At 39.1% G+C, this 15,950-nt stretch overlaps 1 long non-coding RNA gene across 4 annotated transcripts in view; it reads right to left on the bottom strand.

Moving 5' to 3' along the window:
• LOC121924459 overlaps window positions 1–15,950 on the bottom strand; it is a 92,679-nt gene that overhangs the window by 19,433 nt on the left and 57,296 nt on the right. For 2 of the 4 annotated variants that reach the window (XR_006102604.1, XR_006102605.1), the window contains exon 3: window positions 648–788. The exons of the other annotated variants lie outside the window; for them this stretch is intronic. This is a non-coding gene — a long non-coding RNA (uncharacterized LOC121924459). The remainder of the gene's footprint in view (window positions 1–647; window positions 789–15,950) is intronic. 4 annotated transcript variants of the gene reach the window in all.

The raw sequence follows: 15,950 nt of genomic DNA, 5'->3' as shown, positions 1-15,950 counted from the left end.
TCCTAATGTTGAGGTGGAATCTCTTTTCCTGTAGCTTGCATTCATTGTTCTGTGTCCTATTCTCTGGAGTTGCAAAAAACAGGCTTGTTCCATCTTCAGTATGGCATCCTTTCAAATATTTAAACAGGGCTATCATGTTACCCCTTAACCACTTCTCCAGGGTAAACATATCCAGCTCCCTAATTCGCTCCACACAGGGCATGGTTTCCAGACCTTTCACCATTTTGGTCCCCCTCCTCTAGACACACTCCAGCTTGTCAACATCCTTCTTGAATTACGGTGTCCAGAACTGGACATAATATTCCAGGTGAGGCCTGATCAAAGCAGAATAGCTAGACAGTTCAGTCATTTTGGGTTCAGGCTTGATTTGCTCCAGAACCTGAGCCCCAAGGGCAACCCAATAAATGGGTTGCTCCTTGTTTGGTCAGCTATTGGCCGACCTAAAGAATCCCTCATTCACTTTACAGGACTTACAGTATTTTTGGCAGTCCCTGGTATCCATAGAACCTTCCTCCAGCACAGTTCAGCTCAATTGATTCTCTTCCTGTCACCTTTCTTCACTCTCCTGCTTTCATAGCCATGCATAGAAATCAGAAATACAATGGCACAAACAATTCTGACTTTGGTATTAAATGATATAACTTTACCTTTGAGAATCTTCTAAATCTGAGAAGTGCAATCCATAAAATGCAGTATCTGGACAATCTTTCCAGCATTTCTAGACTCTGCCCATTACCACTTCCCACGTCTCCATGTTACATTCCATGGTTGGGCATACTGCCTTAGAACTGTAAAATATGCATCAAAATTCAGATGTGATTCCAGGTAATCACCAATTGCTTATCTTTTGTTTAAAAAAAAGAAAGAAAAAGAAAAAAATACATTTTGGTATGCCAACATCAAGTGAAATGGTTAGGCACCCATTAGTAGACAAACAAGTCATTTGTTACTTTTCTATCTGAATTTGTCTGCATGGACTTCACCCCACTTGATGTATATATAAATCACTGTCATTTCCAGAATACTATTTTTCAAGTTCTGCAAGACTCTGTTTTGTCTTGTCTCTGCCTAAATGTGTCTAATCTGGCTTCATTTCACTCCCTCAAGAGATGCATAAAATGTCCTTGGTAATGGTACAGCTATTTTCATTACTTTCTGGACACTTATGGCAAGTTCTACTAAAAGGCTGTTATCTCTCTTGGTATAAAAATCAGAAACTAACAGCATGTCTCCTTCTTGGCAAATATGATTTCATAAATTGCCTCACTATTCATGGCACAGGAAATGAGACTACAGGAAAACTTACATTTTTTCATTCATTCAGCCCAGTCCCACAAAGTCTCAAATATTTTGCTGCTCCCATTGTTTTAATATTATTATCGATGTCAATTTGTTTTGATGGGAGCTTGGAAAGTGTTCTTTGGAAAATTGGTTACAGTGATAGTTAGGGTTGCCATTCGTCAGGACCTCCAAACCGGGGAAAAGTAGGACAAAATTTTCAAATGTAGGACACTTTTTGTGTGTCCTACATTTGAATAGGAGCCTCGCTAAGGGGAGGTTTTCCCTCCCGGCCTGGGCCCCCGTCTTCACTGCGACGGTGGCAGGGGCGGAGCCCAAGTGGTGAGGGAATCCTCCCCTCAGGGAGGCTTTCCCTCCCGGCTTGGGCTCCCGTCCTCGCCGCGACGGCGGCGGGGGGCGGAGCCCAAGCGGCGAGGGAATCCTCCCCTCAGGGAGGCTTTCCCTCGCGGCCTGGGCCCCGGCCTCGCCGCAATGGCGGTGGAGCCCTAGCAGGGAGGGAATCCTCCCCTCAGCCCGGGGGCGGGGGCAATCATGGGGGCGGGGGCAAACCGGGGTGGGACTGTGTGGACCCGCCCCAAACCAGGAAAGTCCCGCCTCCAGGCGGGATATGGCAAGCCTAGTGATAGTTCCAAGCCCAGTGAAGTCATTGCTTATTAGTATAGTTAACAACTTTAGAAGTAATTCATAATCGTCCCATATCTTTTTGCTATTAATTTAAAAACATGTAAATGCTAACTGCCATTGGCCTGTTGCATAAATCACATTATTTTCCCATTCACTTCAATGTTATCTCAACAGTAACAGCAGAGCACAGAAGAATAGGACAGAACATAGCATAAACCAGCAGCTGAATCACAGGATAATTCTCCTTTACCACTTAGTTTAACCGTATCTCTGTAACTATAAAAATAACTAAGAGTGAAACCATAAACATTATTGTTAGGGCAAAAAGAATAAAATTATCCTTCATTATGCATCTGCTATAATGTAATTTAGTCGCACTTACTGGGCAAAAAATGTTATTGGGCAAAGAATGAACTACTAGTAACTTGTTATTTGTAGCAAGTTTCGGAGCCCTGGTTGTTAGGCTGTTCCAACGTTCTTACTGCAGAAACAACAACCCCGAGGCTTAACTGGTAATCATGGGCAATGATGAGCACTACCACTAGCAGCACTCCAAAGGGCTTTTGAAAGTGGCAGGCATGGTGAGAGGTTGATGGTGTGCAGGAGGTGTGGTTATGGCAGAGTGCAGGGTGCTGCTAGGGGCTGAATTAGGGATGTGCTGGTAGGAGGTATGAAATTAAAAAAAGTGAATCTCCTCACTATCCTAATATGACATCAACTCTCTGGCTTCATGTTGTAATTTAAAGTCTATTTCCAGATGGCAATCATGGTGTGTGTTGGGGGTAGGGAATGACAGGCTTGAGGTGTTTACTCTGAATTCCCAGAGAATGGCAGCTAGCTGCTTACCAGCTAAATGAAATTTTGTGATCTTCTGACAGAGATCATTCATCATTAAAATTGGTTTCTGGTGATTCAGAAGTATTTTGTGGGGAGAAATTAGAGTTCACGAAGGCTGAAGACAGACATACTATCAAATGGGGATTTCATGTGCTTTTCATAGACCCTCTGGCAGCTCATCTCCACAGTTAAACTGAGTGACAACCATCCCAGCAAAATGAAAGCTGATTCAAGCCACCCTCACTGTTCACTTATTGACCACATTCCCCTTCCCCAAGTGACACTGGGCATCATGCATATTGCTTAACCACTTCCACCCCATGTTGCATACAATTTGTTCTCACAACAAACCTGAGGAGTAGAGAAAGCTGAGAAACAAGTCCTGTTCAGGAGTTGAAATAATGTGTGTGAGAGAGCAAGAGCATAAAGGACAAAGAGGGCACAGGGTTATACACATGAGCCCTGCATTCAAGACCCCACTTTGAGATGTAATTCTTCACTAATTTTCTCCTCAATGGAGGCTGCTGTCTTTGAAAACTGTATCGTATTCTATGACTATTCACAAATTCACACACTGTGGCAGTTTTTGCACAGAACATATCAATTCCTACGGAGAAAATCATGTTTCTGCAAAGAAACATTATTTCCTGTATATAAATATGCTCTTTTCTATGCAAAACCACATTGTTGCTATCTACTGGGGATGCTTTAGCTGGAGATTCTGCATTGAACAGGGTGTTGGTCTAGATGCCCCTTCCAACACTATGATTTTATGGCTCTATGACATGGGAATTTTGCACAGAATAAGTCCTGAACTGAAAAGAGTCTCATAACTCCAAGATTCTTCATGTCAGGGTTTCACCATACCTGAAAAACATGCTTTTCAACCATTATTTTGGATATTTTTGAATATTCTTTCCATCCCTACCTCCACCCCACTGGCACTATGAACAATGTTCTGCCTTTGAGTTGTCAAGTACAAGCATGTTCAACTTGCACAACTAGGATTCCTGATTCCTAATTGCAGGAGGAAGTCTTAAGCATGCTCAGCAATGTCCTTACACCTGTCTAGTCAACACATACACTTTCAATATATATGGGTGTCTCATTGCTATCCATCTTATTAGTTTGGAAGTGAGACAGCTTTTAATAAAAGATGAAGTGAAGTGCATATTTCCTTTAAAGATGAACAGCTTCAGATTTTAGAAAATGGTGACAATGTCTACTAGAGTATTAACTGGTAATAGAAGAAAAGGCATGTCATCAGTCAACTTTGAAAAAAATGAGTAGAACTTGGAAATTTCCTTTAAAAAATAAATGTTGCAATTACAGCATGAAAGCCCACACTTATGTAGTTTGTTCGTGCTACTCTTTCAGTTTTAAAGCAATTCTTTACTTTCCCAGTAATCAAAAGTAATATAGTTGTGTTATTTTTAAAATACTATCATAATGCTACAGGTGCCTAGTCTGCTGCACAAAATGCACTTAAGCAGTGATTCCACACATTCCCTGCAATTACAATAGTAGATAAAACAGTTACATAGCAAGAAGAGCAAACATCCCCTTCAGAATGGTAGTCTTCATGTAACTACGTGCTATGCTTTTGGTGTCTCAAAAAGGAATGAATTAGAGACAGCATTATCATTCTGATGCTTTATGTTCAAGGTCTGAAAATGAAAAAAAAATACTGGAGGTTAATATTTTCAAGACATTTTGTAATATCTTCCTCAGGCATCTCTACTTCTCATAATAGGACTGAGTGAGCTGGCTGTAAGCTACTTAATAGCTGGTGAATAGAGAAGAAGGAACTCACTGAATGCTAAGCAATGCTGTCTGTTATGAAGCATCATGTTGCAAGACTTAACTTTGACATTGAAAAGTGGTAATAAATATAAACCCTGGCTCAAAAATGAAGTCCTGAACAGATTCTGTCTGGCAAAACTGAGCATGTATATATGCAACCCAACCACTCCTATCCCTACTGCCACTCTCTCACACACACATAGATATACAGGTTGAAGTTTACATAGTAAGGGCAGGGATCTGTCTTGCATATGCTGTCCTTAAATACTCTATAAAGCACCTTGCACACTGAAGACAGTTTATAAATTAAACATAAACAACCACTGCTTACATATAGGTAGGTAGGTGGGTGGGTGGAGGGAACTGGTTGTCTTTCATGCCTTTAGCACACAAGTAGAATCTGATTTCATCTTCCCTCCCCACTACTTATTTCTACAAGAAACTAGGAGAATTGTGATCCCACCCTTCCCTTGTCTTTTCATTAATAAGTGCTTACTGTGAGAAACACAGGAAAGCTCTTTCCCCCTCTTTCTCATGCCTTCAGGGAAAAGATGTTATTAACAGCACTGAAGGCTTAAAGGAAACCATGGAGCTGAGTTTGTAGACCACAGAAGATTTGTGCAGCTGCTGCTAACTAGTATGCACATGCTTGCAATTAGCGCTCATCCATACATTTGCTGGAGTCAAATGAGTCGTCTCCTGAGTGGTGTCTTTCTACTGCTGTGCAGCACTTATTCTCTTTACTTTTTGGAACTCATGCTTACAAGTCAAAGAAAGGAAGGAGGTGGGAAAGGAGGAATTGATTCACCCAAACCACAAAAGGCTACAGTTTTGTATAGATTAGACTGAAATATTATACTAAAGATTTTGTCAGTGCTAACAAAAATAATGAGAAATATTGATTTTTGACAATGGCTCCTAAAAGACACAGGAATATGTTTAAAAATTGAATTCCCTGCTTCCTTAGTGTGTGCTCTTTCCCCTTGTGTGTGTGTGTGTGTGTGTGTGTGTGTGTTTTAAATCAGTCATGAGAAGTATCTACATTTATGTGTACGTGTCCCCTAGACTACTGGTGTCTAGATGAAGATAATGATGCAGCTATATCCTATATAAAGGTTTATAGATTACAAATAAGAAGTGAATAAGCAAACTCAGTTTGGTGCCAAGCAAAAGACCAAGAATATATGTAATTGATATTAAAAACAAGATAATGATGTGGAAAACAACCCCCAAAACTAATCAGGGATGATGTGTTGTTTAGCAATCACTTTATCTGGTAGAACATTTCTAAAATAAAATCTGCATGATTATATTAAACAGTATGAGGGGAGAACTGGTTTTATATTGCATGTGCACACACTATAAATATCAATGGCTTTAACATATTAGCATTGTTTATGCTGTTAGCATAACTGATACAAATAACATAAATATATGCTCATGAGGCTTCAAAAGTACAGGGTTAAAAACAGAGTAAAGAAATAATAGATTTGAAGGAACTTGATAATACTCATGTTATACCAGAGAGTCATCCCAACATGTGAATTCCTGCACAGAGCTGAAATGACAACATTGAACTGCTGCCACATTTAAACACTTTAGACATTTAAAAGCTGCTTGGAAGACACAGTTATGGCTGCAAATCTGGATAGTTTTAGAAAGGGACTGGATACCATCATGTGGTAAGGGTCATCAGTAGCCATCAGTCTGGATAGGTATGTGTCAGCATCAGTACCAGACAGAATGCCTGCCTCTTTGTAAAGGTTCTGGGGAGCACAAGAGGAAGAATGCAGATGCACTCGTATGCTGCTGATGGATTTCCTATAACTGACCACTGTGTGAACAGAAGTTGGGACTAATTTGGTCTTTGGTCCAATCCCTTACATAGCTTTTAGTATATTTTTGTGTTCTGTATATGCAGCAGAAATGGGGGAATGGAACAAGCAGCTGCTGGACTGGGACCATAAACCCTATGAGTTTATGGTTTTCAGTGAGGTTTAGTGCATATGACAGCCAACGTGGTGTAGTGATTTGAGCGTTGGGCTGTGACTCTAGAGACCAGGGATTAAATCCCAGCTTGGCCGTGGAAACCCAGCAGGTGACCTTGAGCAAGTCATACTCTCTCAGCTTCAGACGATGGCAATGGCAAACCCTGTCTGAAGAAATGAGCCAAGAAAATCCCATGATAGGTTTGCTTTAGAATCACCATAAGTCAGAAATAACTTGAAGGCACACAACAACAACAACAATTAGTGTATATACTGATGCACTAGAGATGTACATGCACCACTAAACAAGTATTTTAAGTACATAGAACTTATATCAGGTGAAACATTAGCAATCTTAAAATTATTGGACCTTCAGGTTTTTGCTGCTCAATTTCCTTTAACTTTGTTTAGCTGAACTGTGTCATCTGCCAAACAGCATATACAAGTATAATTTGGTTCCACCCTTTACAAAGAATAACAACAGCTAAAAATAGTTATCATGTGGGTACTGAGGATGAAAATGGACAATGTGGCCTCATGATGCTTGATAAGCTATTTGAGGTTAATAGTGGGATGATGGATCAGTAATTTGGTAGTCATAAAAACATGAGGGCCCAGCTGGATCACATATTTCTTGTAATACTGCCTAAGAAAAATGATTGCATGTGATCTTGTTATTTTTCCTAGATTTTTAGTTTTGTGTTGTTGTTTTTGTAGAGGCAGGCAGATAGGAAAACATTCGTGTGAGTTGTCCTCATGTTTTAATTGAGATATCCTATGAAATATAAAGTGTATGCATGTGTGTGTGTGTGTGTGTGTATCTCTGTGTACATTTGTATACTGTATAACCATCACTGACAAAAGATCTATTGGTGCTAAACTAGAAGGCTGATTTGCTGAGATATATCATAAAAAAGATCTAGCTGTGATAAAATGACAGTGGGACCGTGTTGTCCGCTGGAGTTTGGTTCAGGATACATATTAGATAACAAAGTCTGTGGATGCTCAAGTCCCATTAAATATAATGGCACAGTAAAATGGTCTTCCTTATACAAAATAGAAAATCAAGGTTTGCTATTTGGACTTTATACTTTCTTGAATATTTTCATGCTGTGACTGCTTGAATTCATTGATATAAAATCTGTGGATAAGGAGGGCTGACTCTATTTCAACCATATTATTTCTTCCTTCCCATAAATATGTTATGAACTGTGGTTTTATTTATTGCTACTGTATTGCCTGTTCTCTATTGATTAAGACAGATTTCCACCTTCTTGCCTTTAATACACATGTCACAGTTTAACTTCAATGCATACGTTATTGCCTGTGCTTTCCTAACTTACGTCTTTACTACCCAACAATGAAACATTACAGCCTGTTATCTTTGTAATTCCTTTTATAATATCTAGCCAATACTTTTTAACCTGACAACATTTCCACTAAATGTGTGCAATTGTTCATCTCATTCTCCCACACCTCTAATATAAACTTAACAGAGCATAGTACATTTTTACAATTTGAGCAACATATCTTACCATCCTTATATTGCAAAATTATTTTGAAGTGACATCTTTTGAAGTAAGTTTTTTTATTTCTGACATAATTTATCCACCTTGAAAATCTAATCTTAAATTATTTTTTCTATTTCTGAATATCATTTATGTTTCCCAGAGATATGAAAGTAGTTTCATATCTAGAATGTTACAGCATTTGTAGTTAAAAGGCCAGTGATGCAGTAAATCTGGATGTGTGTGTGAAGTAATAATAATTAGCAAACCCTTACAAATTCAAAATGATAGAAAATCAACTTAAATGTATTTAAAATAATATATAGATATTAATAAAAATAAATGTACAAAACATATAGGGTTAAAACTAACAAATCTGATTTCCAACAATTTCAATTAGTCCACTCTAGTTAAGGTTACATTTGGATTTAGACCATGGTGCCAAGCTTTCTATCAACATATGATAGATATTCATAATAGAGTGACTTGGAGGTTTCTCATTCACAGCATTGCCATAAATCAAAGTCAGCTTGGCAAATAACAAGAAGAAGTTATATCCCATGTATTTCATTGGTCTATGATAAGGGTAGGGTAGGAACCTACTGTCAGGACAGAACATGGAGAAACAGGATGGTTCCCAATTTGCAAAGGAGTCAGACAGGGCTGCATCCTATCACCCTATCTGTTCAATTTGTATGCAGAACATATTATATGAAAAACAGGACTGGACACAGAAGAAGGAGGAATGAAAATAAGAGGAAGGAATATCAATAATATAAGATATGCAGACAACACCAACTGAGAACATTACAGACTTGGAACAACTACAGTACTTAGGAAGATCAAGGAGGAAAGTGCAAAGGCAGGCTTATTGTTGAACATGAAGAAAACAAAAATAATGACCACAGAGAATTGACACAAATTCAACCTAGACAATGAGGGATTAGAAATAGTGAAAGAATTCTCACAACTGTGGTCAAATATTGATGTGACAGCTGGACAGTTAAGAAAGCAGATAGGAAGAAAATTAATTCATTTGATATGTGGCGCTGGAGAAGAGTGCTGAGGTTACCATGGACAGCCAAAACGTCAAAAAAAAAAAAGGGGGGGGTCCTAGAGCAGATCAAACCAGAAATCTCTCTGGAATCCAAGATGACTAGACTGAAACTGTCATACTTTGACCACATCATGAGAAGGCATGACTCACTAGAAAAAAACAATAATGCTAGGAAAGGTGGGGGAAGCAGAAAGAGAGGAAGGCCACATGCTAGATGAATGGACTTCATTAAAGAGGTCAGGGGTATGAATTTGCAGGACCTGAATAGAGCAATGGAGCATAGGGAGTTTTGGAGATGTCTCATCTACAGGGTTGCCATGGGTTGAAATCAACTCAAGGGTAGATAACAACAATAAGGGTATTGCTGTTATGTGCCTTCAAGTCAACTATGAGAGGAACACAATGACAAACTTCTTCTGAATAAATCTTGCAAAGAAAATGCTATGATGATGATAATAATAATAATAGATTTTATTTTTATCCCGCTTTTCCGCAATGATCAAAGCGACATACAGATTAAAATTTTAACATAAAAATACATACATATCAATAAAAACAATATAAAAAATATCATATTAACAAAAACTATTACACAGCCAGCTTGGTTGAATTGATCCAAAAACATTGCGAGAATCGTTACACAATAGGGGGAGAGGGCATAATATCACATCTCATGGTGGGAAAGCTTGGTGAAAGAGAAAGGTTTTAAGGTTCTTTCTGAAAAGATCCAGGGAGGTGGTGGAACGGAGCTCGTCGGGAAGATTGTTCCACATTTTTGGGGCCGAGATGGAAAAGGCCCTTTGCGAGGTTGCCGTATATTGCGCAGTTGGGACCTTCAGCAGATTCTTCCCGGCTGACCTGAGTGTGCAGGGCGGATTATATGGGGAGAGGTGGTCCTCCAAGTACCCTGGGCCCAAACCATTTAGGGCTTTATAGGTAATTACCAACACCTTGTATTGGGCCCAGAAGTGAATAGGCAGCCAATGGAGATCTTTCAGGATAGGTGTTATATGGTCTGCCCTGGAACATCCAGCGACCAATCTCGCAGTCATGTTCTGCACTAATTGAAGCTTCTGGGTTTGGTACAAGGGTTGCCCCATGTAGAGCGCATTACAGAAATCCAATCAAGAGGTTACCAGAGCATGTACTACAGTTTCAAGGTCCCCCCGGTCCAGGCAGGGTCGCAGCTGGCGTATCAGCCGAAGCTGATAATAAGCGCCTCTGACCGTCGCATCCAGCTGAGATGTCAGTTGGAGCGATGAGTCCAGAAGCACTCCCAACAATTAGTGTTGCCATAAGTCAGTGACATCATGATGGCACATAACAAGAACAAAATGTAAGTATAACTAAATCTGGATACTATTACTGAATGCAATTAGACATAACTTTAAAATGTTTTTGTTACATTTTAGCTCTAAATTCATCAATACAGTGCAAATAAGGAACCATGAAAATAATATTGAACCCATTAAACAGTTAACAAAAACAAACCTCACCATCAGCAGAAGAGTTGATGGTAGCAACTACATGTATTACAGCCAATTTATTGAGCATGTGGTGGGGGAGGGGGCTTTATATTCATTTAGTTCACCATTCATCTGCTTTCCAGGTTGTCCTCAGAAACTAGGCAAATGAACATTGTAGATTTTTCTTACTTCAGCTCATCAAAAGGATTAATTAGATGCTGTTAGGATGCTCATTTCAAACTAATTTCTCTTATAAAGTCCAGACAGTATATTCAAGAACTCTGAAGCACACAGAATTAGAAGTGAACAAAATCTAAAACAATTTTGAAAGTAAGAAGAAATTGCCAATTTCAGACAGGAAACTATTTTATTATGGATGGTATATGCTTCTTTCTTTTAAAGGCTAAATATTATAAATGGATATTTGGAATGGCAATGTCATTTGATGACTGAAGGTTGTACTTAGTGGAAATGGCATTATTTTGTATTCTGTATATGCCTTTTAGATGGAAGAGATGTTATTAATTTTGATTCAAATCATTTTTGTCCTACACAAAAAGATAATATGGTTACTATTGGATTTTATGTATAGAATGACAGAGCTGGAAAGCTCCTTGTTTTCAGCCAGTGTCATTTCTCTCTGTGTGGATGTGTGATTTAAGACCTATTGTTGCTGGGGGGGGGGGGCAAATAGAATGTCCAAGGGCTTGGGGGTGAGGGCAACCCTGTGACCTCCATAAATTCCCTGTGGAGACTGTGACAAGCTATAGTTTCCCCCTTCCTGATCTAGCCTAACTAGCTGGCGAGCCTCTGATCAAATATCCCCAGCATTAGGCAACCCACTGCCTGCCCAGGAAATCTGTCCCACTGTGAAACAGCTGTCCATTTAAGAAGTTTTTCCCAGAATTTGAAAATGGTGGCTAGGGAGCTGCAGGTCAAAAGGGGACTTCCCCAAGATGTGTTTCCTCCTAAAGTTTAGTTAAAATTTAAACTCTCCTTTTCAGAATCCTGTTTTTAATTTATATTTGGTTCCTGGGTATGCTGATGTTTGTTTTAGCTACATGTTGTTATTTATCAGACCATCCCTGCTCTTCCAGAAGTGAGCAGGACTCCAGGTATGCTATACAGGAAATGAGACATAGAGGTAAGTGACTGTGTGTGGAAAGGGCCACTCTTAGGTCACATATTATAAGTTACTGTTCCAGCTACACAAAGCAGCTTAACAACCATAATAATTCAATAAAAAGTTCAGTAAACCATATGTCATAATATTAGGGGAAGATATAAGAATCAGAGCCTGTGTAAGATATTGCATTGCTGATATGGAAACTCTCGTGCCCTCCTTTCTGCCCCAGACACTTACAAATTCCTCTCTCGCTCTCTCTCATACTGACTGCCCTCTTCTTCTTCTTTTTGGCCACATTCCTCTACTCCACACTTCCTTCCTTTTGACCTCATCTGTGTGTTTCCTCCTCAATCCTCCTGACTTGTCTTAAAAGAAAGAAAAAGTGATTGCATTAGCTATGTCTCTCCAGTTGACAGGACAGATAAATGCAACAGTCAGGAGTGCCTATCAGCTTTGGCTGATAACACCAGCCTTCCTGGAGCCAGGTGACCTAGAAACAGTGGTACACGTGCTGGTAAGCTCTTCACTCGACTTCTGCAACACACTCTTTGTGGGGATACCCTTGTGCCAAGTTCAGAAACTCCAATTGATTCCAAATATGGCTGCCAGATTGGTCACCAGAACATTCAGAGCCGACCATATTACACCAGTCTTAAAATCTCTCCATTGGCTGCCAGTTAGTTTCTGGGCATGATACAAGGTGTTGGTTATAACCTGTAAAACCCTACATGGCTTGGGTCCAGATTACTTGCGGGAGTGCATCCTTCCATACAATCCACCCCACACAAAATTCCTGTACAGAGAGCAGTATTTTCTGCAGTGAAAGTAACATTTCTGCACAAAAATAACACTTCTACACAGAAAACAGGTTTCTTGCCCAGAAAATGCTGTTTTCTGTGCAGAGATATAGCCACATGCATTTTTGCAAATAATAAGTTCCCAACTGTGAGTAGTTTTCCAAAAAGTGCATTTTTCAATGTCTTTGTCAGAATCAAGAGAAAAAAATGGTAAAATGGTTCTGCAAGAATGAAATCTGCAAATGTTTACATCCCTGCCTCAATACCCTATTCTCAGAATGAGTTCCTTCTTTTAACTTTACCAAACTATAAAGAGCATCTGCCTCTGCCACCAAATATAGATATAGGTGCTCTCCAGGTGTATACAGTACACTCTGAGGAAGGGCCTGTATGGAAAGGAATTGTCTACTTAATTATTGTCATGCCTCTGTTAGAGAAATCACATGTTAGCTACATGAAGGCCGAATAAGTTAATTATGATTAATATTATTACATTAAATGTCTTAGGAATGAATAATGAGGTGAGCTTTTCGCAAGCGTTGTAAGATCTATGAAAACTAATGATTCTGTACAAAGAAAACAATTCCGCATTAGCACATATAAAAACTGGAGGATTTAAACTAAGCATCCAGCCTTCTCCCTTGGGTCCCATTACAATTACTGAGAAACATCAAGGACTCATTTACTGCTGATTATATAGATTTATTCCCCTATGTTAGCCTTCTTTTTATGGGGCTGTCTCCTTCCCACCCCTACCCCTATATTCAGACCACAATTTTTGTCAGTGGGAATATGCTACATCAACATATTATATCCTGCAAATTGGAATACAGTGTGCAAGGCTGTTGAACAAATCCCAGGAACCTCTATTTGATACTGCCTAGTTCACAATAAGTTACAATCACCCCTCTTTCCTTTCCCAGAACATCTGGATTTTGCACCTGGATGCAGCCCAAACAAATATATTTGTATCTTGACATACTCTTTTATCTTAACACTTTTATTCACTTCTTTAAGGTGTACCATCCCCCTGTTAGCCATAGTGCATTTATCTGAATTTTGGTGTGTGTGTTGTATTCCACATGACCCAGAGGGATCCTGCCAGGCAGGCCACCATAATCCCCAAAGCGATGGAACATGTACACGCTACACCCAGATGAGGTCAGCCTCATGGGACCTCTTGGGAACAATACCCCTTGGACTAACCCAACAGGTAGTTTGAGAGTTGCTAATAGATCATCATCCAATAATCAGATGAATGGACAATGATAGATGTCTCACCTGATGAGGCGGCTATTGACTTAACTCCCTTCCCATTTCCCTTCATTATTATCAGACCAGATTACCTCACCCCAGACAATCCAATACCTTTGCCCTGTGGCTAGATTTAGCCCTTAAAACCCACTAGAAATCTCCCTCCAGTGTGCTACTTTGGATTTTGTGTGGACTCTATGTCATTGTGATCTCTAGTCTAGCACCAACACTTCCGTTCAACCAACGCTCTTGGAACGGCTGTTTCTCACCCTCCTTCACCCAATTGGATTCCGGAAGCAAGCCTCATCTGCAGTAAGTATCACCCATAGTTCTACCTCAAACCTTTTCCAAGCTAACTCCTGATTTCCTGAGCCTTAAATGAATGAGTGTATGATACTGAATTGCTTTGTGATTTTTTCCCTTTTAAATAAAAATATACTTTAATTGGAGAAGCCTTCCTCTGCATCATTTCTTAGATACACCTGCCCCTCAATATACAAGTGGGAGACGATTTCGTAAGGTCCTTCTAGCCGACTCCTCTCAATCTGAGCTAAGTAAAATTCCCCTACAAAGATTTTGGCTACACCCCTATTAGCAAAACCTTTGTGCTCCAAGTGTCAAAAACTAAATCTGAAAGTCTGTGTATTCTGACTTCCAATTTCCACTAGAGGTGGAAAGAATACTCAAAAGTATTCAAAAAGTTATTGAAATCTGTGTTTTTTTTTATGTCAGGCCATCCTGACTGACAAGGAACTTCACAGTTTGGGGCTTACATAGTTCAAAGTTTGCACATGCTTTCAGCATTTTCTGTGTAGGATCAATTATTCTGTGTCAAAATATTTTCTGTGAAGAAAATTATGTTTTCTGAGCTATGAAACGTGAATTTTACATAGCACAAGGCCCCAAATGCACATAGTCTTTGAAAACTGTGCAGCCTTCAAAGATTTAGCAGGCGGTTGGACTGGATGGCCATTGTGGTATATTCCAACTCTATGATTCTATGTGTCAAAGACATCCCGAGGAATATGAGAAATATCCTCTTTCTCGTGTATTCAAGCATGCCTTTGATATTGCTGCCTTGTTCAGCTTATGAACTTTCCATGGATATCTGACTGGGAAGCATGGGATCAGAATGCTGAACTAGATAGACTGGGAGTATGAGAGGATATTGGCTCGCCAGATCTTTTGAATATCAACTCTGGGAATCCCCAGCCAGTACAGCAAATGGTGAGGGACGATAGGAGTTATAATCTAAACAATTTGGAAGGCCAAAGTTTTCTCCAACTTTAAGGAGGATTTTTCTGATCAAGCACAACCCTTCTTAAATTATTTTAAATGCACTGAGTCCTAGGTAATGTGGAATAATTAACATTTTAAAACTACAAATTAAGAAAGATCTTAATCTGAATGAGTTTTTTTAAAACTTCAATCAAGTTAAATTAAACTTTAAAGGGGAGGTGTGTGCTGTTTATAGATAAGCTAAGCAAGTTCAGATAACTCCACTTACAGAGAAAACAGCCAGTGGCCCTCTTGGCTAAGAATGCAAAAAGTAGAGGTATTTTTTCATGCTGTTAATTATTAACCTGTTAATAAATCATATCATGATATATTTATTAATATCCATGAAATCTTGGTGGACCCTTGCTGTATGACTACCATTAGAATAAAGCAAATAAATTACATCTGAATCTTGTATTTTGAATGTTAACATTGAAATTCAACTATATTTTTCAAAGTGCTTTTTAAAAAGTTCATTTAGTGAAACAAAGTAGAGGTCACATTATCTAGCTGTTATAGCCAGTTTCCTATAATGATGCTTTGGAAAAAGAACACAATACTTAGAATATAAATGACTTCTCAGAGGAACTAATAAGCTGAAAAAATTCACACACACACACACACACACACACACACACACATAAGGGGAGAGAGAGAGTGCATGTGTAAAATTGAAGCTGTCTTACCTCAGGAATAGATTAGATGAAATCAAACAAAAATAAAAACACACAGCTCAAAATACTGAAAGAACACAGGATGGTTATTGTAATGTTATCTACTTTCAGGAGAGAAAATATTTGTCAAGGAAGTGTGAAAATAAACTGACTTCCTTCTTATGGGCCTAGTTGTTCAGGCCTCAGAATTTATGTTCAGCTTCACCATTTATCTAGCTTGTTAATAAATGTTGGTGCTC

Source organism: Sceloporus undulatus, chromosome 2 (genome assembly GCF_019175285.1).
Source record: "Sceloporus undulatus isolate JIND9_A2432 ecotype Alabama chromosome 2, SceUnd_v1.1, whole genome shotgun sequence".
NCBI classification, from domain to species: domain Eukaryota; kingdom Metazoa; phylum Chordata; class Lepidosauria; order Squamata; family Phrynosomatidae; genus Sceloporus; species Sceloporus undulatus.
The sequence above is the reverse complement of the archived record's forward strand: the minus strand, read 5'-3'. Positions and strand labels throughout refer to the sequence as shown.